We start from the raw sequence: 5826 nt of genomic DNA, 5'->3' as shown, positions 1-5826 counted from the left end.
CTGCATTCAAAGGCACATTAGGTTTTGGAAATTGTTTTGCTTTGAAAATAGTGTCATCCGATGTAGCAATAAACATAGAAGAAGAAATTGTCCGAGGAGAGTCAGTTTTTACAGAAAAAGTCTCAACAACGACCTTTTTTGTACAACAATTGACAGATTTGTTCTGAACATCCGAACTAGCAGGAATAGATGGCCTTTTAAAGATCTTAACAAGCATGAAGGCATTGTGATTCCTAGTAGCTGGATTGACTTCTTGATATACTTTCTTCTTGGGTTTCTCAAGGAATCTAGAGGCTTGCCTAGACCTAGTTTCTTTCTTAAGGGCATTCCTAACTTCGGTCTTTGGATGAACAATATCTTTCTTGTTCAGCCATGGTTTCTACCGAGAGTCAGATGATGACATGGAAGTTTGTCAAGTTGTTGGATTGTTGAAACTTGGATTAAATGGCACTAAAGTGGATTTTGATATCACATCAGAGTTAGATATACAAGATTCAGATGAGTTTTCACACAAAATTTCCTCATCTACATCACTATCAAATGTTGCCCAAACAAAGTTGGGTTTGTCAGCGTCATGTCCATTTGTCTAGGGAATAATTTCCTCAATAACACAATTGTTCGGTGGACAAGAGTTCGAAAACTGAACTCTAATACAGTCGGTGTCAAGAAAAGATTCTGAAGACCGATTCAGGTCCAGGGATATCAGAGGCGGAAGAGGCATGTAATCAGGACAGGTTTGAACTCAAGAATCAGAGATTGAAACTTGTCTGAAGTCTCAGGAAAGGGACAACAAAGGTGAGACAAGGGTATCCGAATAAGTATGGTTCGGCACGTCTCCCATAAACTTTAGATTCTGAAGTTCCTTCAAGGGACGAACAACAGGCTTCAGAAACTCGCTTCAGAGACCTGGTGCTTTGGACCATGGGTGACGAAATTATGTGTGTTATGTTCATTTTCTTCAAGAATATCAATAGAGTTATGCAAGGCATCAATTTTGGCATTCAGATATTTGTTATCAGTAACTAAGATATTCCTTTCACAAAAAGTAATTTAACATTTGTTTTTCTAAATGATACACTCATCCTTAGTCATTACAAGTTGTCTCTCTAGTGATTTTATCTTAAGGTTGCGGTCTTCAAAGCGTAATCTAAGACGAGTCAATTCAATATCCAGCTTCTCACTAACTTCTACGACAGACTATTACGCTCTATGAATAACTATCATATCTGGTTGAATCTGAGTTAGATAGGGTTCACAAAATGATAAATCAAAATTATTGTCACTGATCATGGATTTTACATGCTGGATGATGCTTCTGCCAGGTGGATCGTTTGTTGCTATGTAGCAAAAGTTTGGCTCAGCATCATCATCGTCTTCTTCTGAACCTGAAGATCAGTAGCCTTCATCACTCTTAATCGATTGTCTTGCCATAAGACACATGTTCCTTCCATATTTTTCTTCACCCTCATCACCAGAAGACCAATACCCATCAACATTTCTTGACACCGTGGTAACAAAAACCTTTTCACTTTTAGCAAGTTCTTGTGCTCTACGAGCATAGTAGGCAGAGTCTTTTACCTTTAGTTTTTGAGAAGTTTCATCCAAACAGTCTTTTGCAAAGTGGTTTCTGAGACCACATTTGAGACAAAAAAATCTTGGGTTTGACTGATTTCGGAACTTCCTGGGGTTCTGAGGAGTGATTTGGGATGTTGGGTCGGTATGCTGATGGATTTTTTGAAGGTTTAGGGAAGGGTTGAGGATTGCTTTGAAGATGAGCTTGAAATCGTTTTTGAAAAGATTTCTGACTAGGATTCTAGGGACGTTTGCACTTCATTGACAGAAGTGTGAATTCTTGTTGGAAACAAAGTTCAGAATCAACTGAATCGAGATCAAGATTTTCTTCAAATGAATGGTTCAGAATAGGTGGAATATGTGGGGAGGAAGTGTTGGTTAAGCAGATGAAACATGTGGGATAGTTCCAAAAGGATTTGAGACAGATAGACTCGGAATCAGTGGGTTAACATAACTCAGTAAGGCGAGAGGACCTCCTGAAAGTTCTCTTAAATGTTTGAGCAATGTTAGATTCATGGCCATGTAGTTCGTCAAATAATTGATAAAGTTTTAGTTTCTTCAGATATCCATTACTCTGAATACATGACTCCCTATCCTTTTATGAGGCTGTTGATGAACTTCAGATTGTACTCGAGTGGAGTTCGGACTATTCCATGTGCAGTCATTTTGTTCACAACGATCATGTACTGATTTGATATAGAGGCTACAGATTCACCAGGAGTTGTAGTAAAAGTATCAAAGTCGTTGACAACGGATGTCAAATGCTTATCCTTCATGTTCTTAGAACCTTCGAACAAGTCTTGAAGTGTATCCCAAATCTCTTTGGCAGATTTGCACAACTTACTGTGCTCAAAGAGAGAAGGAGGAACACCAAACACCATTTCCGAGAACGCAACTTAATCTGCATGAAGCTTTTCGATGTCGGTTGCAGTTAGAGGTGTTGGACGTTGTTCTTCTTGACCTATGACAGTAGCAGCAACATCTCTGACCATTTGTCTTACGAGAACATGAGGACCTTCTTTCACAGACCTCCATATCTCTTCACCTTTTTCCTTACCAAGTAAAAATCTCTCCATTCTAACTTTCCAATGATCATACTCTTCAACAACTAGTAATGGGGCACGCGTTGGGAAACTCACATTATTTTCTATTTGCATTGGATACATTTGTTGAGTTGGATTAGGAGCAGCCATTGAAGTTAAAGTATTACAACTGAAGTGGTATATAGAAGAACTTTCATCCTGAACACATAAATGAATGAGATACCAAGGCAATCTCAAATCAACTATAATATGTTTTTATGGATTCAAAGGAAAATCACTTAGGCTCTAATACTAATTGAGAGTGAAAGAAATTGTGCGGGGACAAGGTTTGAAAACTCAAATCTTGAATTAACTTAAGATCAATGTCTGCTGCTAATATTAAGAGTCCAGTCACGTCTGGTAAACCAGTCTTGTCTTGAAATAAGAAGTTCAAAAAAGTATTCAAGTATGTAAAAGTGAGTATGAACAAAGTAAAGAGAATTTATGAACAATGAGAGTGATAGAGAGAATGATTTGACTTTCAAGATATTTAATACTGATGTGAAAGAGAATGTTCCTCAAGTGTTACATTGCATGGAAATTACTTCTCCTTAAATAGCCAAGGAGTGATAAAAAGACAAACTGACAAGGCTGCATGAACTATGTAAAGTTGAAAAGTCAAAAAACTGACACTTGGGATTTTCTCGATCCTGTTCCATGAACTTTACAATAGAAAAAATACTCAAAGACAAGAAACATTAAATGCTATACAGACTCAAAATAACACTGACTACAATAGAAGTTGTATGCGGACAAGGTGTGAAAAATCAAACCTTAAATTAACTTAAGATCAATGCCTGCTGCTAATATTAAAAGTCCAGTCAAGTCTGGTAAACCAGTCTTGTCATGAAGTAAGAAGTTCAACAAAGTATTCAAGTATGTAAGAGTGAGTATGAACAGAATAAAGATAATTTATGAAGAATGAGAGTGATAAAGAGAATGATTTGACTTGCAAGATACATAGTATTGATATGAAAGAGAATGTTCCTCAAGTGTTAAATTGCTTGGAAATTACTTCCCCTTAAATAGCCAAGGAGTGATAAAAAGACAAACAGACAAGACTGCATGAACTATGTAAAGAGAAAAAGTAAAAAAGCTAACACTCAGGATTTTCTCGATCCTATCCCATGAACTTTACAATAGAACAAAGACTAAAATACAAGAAACATTAAATGCTAATACAGACTCAAAATAGCACTCATTACAAGGTGCTTCTTAAACTTGTCCTCAATTCGGAAGTAGCTTCATTTCGAAACATATCACATCTTGGAATGCACTTGACTTTGGTTTTGGCTTCGCTTCGGATTGCTAGAGGTTCACTTTCATGTATCAACAACAATTTCTTAGGTTTTTTTTTTTTTTTTTTTTTTTTTTGAAAAAGATGTTTCTTGAGGAAGATATCAAAGAATTTTTTCGAGTTCATACATCTTGAAGATTTTTATCTTGCCAAAATATTGGAAAAGACCTCTTTTTGAAGACTTTATCAACATATTATTTTTGAGTTCATCATAGAAGGTATGAAGCTATTTGTTCTTTATTTGATGCTGAAAATCTTTATTAAAAGTCTATGGACGTTTGGATGTTATTTGGAAAAAGCACATGTCCTTTACTCCACCATTTAATGTATTCCCATGCTTCCTGACAATCCTTGTGACTTTACATATTTGTCCCCCATGCTTTGACATGTACACTCAACCTTTTACCTTGAAACCATGCCTTATCTCTTACTTTTTGTCTTTCCCTTTCCTACTTTCTACCATTTTTTACCTTTCCCAACCACCCACTGTACCCCCATATGCTTTAGAAAACATTTCTATTGATAATCACGAAGTTATAGCCTTTTCGGTCTCAAAAATTTATGAAAAACGGCTTTTTTCATCGTCAACCTACTCATCCTCGGTGCCCAGCACCGAAGACCAAAATCTGACGGAATACATGCCATACCCGAGGAGTTAAAGCCATACCGGAGTCCTACTGCAAGTCCTTACATATGAGGTCTTCGCCCGCGCAGCCTCTGCGGTCCTTCTCAATACAAGACACCCCATACCTCGTGTTTTATCCTCACCTACCGTAGAACTAAAGCATATCACAACCCTCCTATTCTTCGCCAATTCCACTCCTTGCTACCCCTTCGTTGCCATCAGACCACCCTCATCCTTGACCGTAGAGATCACCGAAGACCTCTATCTTTGGTGATCACATCCTCTTCGCAAACCATCACTACAGACTTTCCATTCACCAGAGAGCCCTAGGCTTCGGTTGCCATTAACTCCTATCTTCTCTCCTCGCTTCTCAACCCTCTTCGCACACCTCCCCTCATCCTCTCAAACCTCGTTCAACCAATCTTGCCAATACCGCAACCTATTCTTTTTCAGCCCATTTTTTTTCTTTTTCACCAATTTTTTTTATTTACACCCAGAGTTTTTTAAACACCAATTATTATTTTTTTTAACCAATTTTTCTTATAAATACCAATTATTATTTTTAAAAGCAATTTTTTTACACCAATTTTTTTTATTAATACCAATTAATTTTTTAAAACCATTTATTTTTTAATACCAATTTTTACCACCACAACCTATGATCGGAAGCACTTTTGTGAAATAATTTTACATGACTCGATTTATTGTCTTCTAGAAAGAGATTATTATTGGAGATTTATTCAAACTTCGATTGTCACGATGGATTACTTATTGATGATTATATTGGAAGAATTTTATAATTCTTACCATCAGGATTGCCCTTTAATCAAGGTCCATCGACCAGCATTCCATGATCAATGTCTTATGACCAGTTATCCTCCATACAACAGTCGAACATCATATATTCTTTGCAAGGATTGCACTGCAGTTGTGTTTGATTAACAAAGTTTCTTCGCAACCTTCACTCTACAGAATTTTTATGAATTGTCGCTCATGATATTCGGTTGACGAACTATTGAGAGAAAAAACCTGAACAATCGTTAGTAAAGATATTTAATTAGTTGCGGAATTAAGGTTAATCTCAGTGGATCTTGTTAGCTCAACAATAATAATAGTTAGATTGCGGAAATGTAAGGAAAATAAATACCAACAAGTTTATATCAATAAGCAGTAAACAAGTAGACATTGGGTTGAATCGTAACAAGGTTTGCGTGCAAACACAAGTTAGTATAAGATGAACAACACAAGGG

The sequence above is a fragment of the Lactuca virosa genome, chromosome 2 (assembly GCF_052849685.1).
Source record: "Lactuca virosa cultivar CGN04683 chromosome 2, Lactuca_virosa_CGN04683_v6, whole genome shotgun sequence".
Taxonomy (NCBI): Eukaryota; Viridiplantae; Streptophyta; class Magnoliopsida; order Asterales; family Asteraceae; genus Lactuca; species Lactuca virosa.
The sequence above is the reverse complement of the archived record's forward strand: the minus strand, read 5'-3'. Positions refer to the sequence as shown.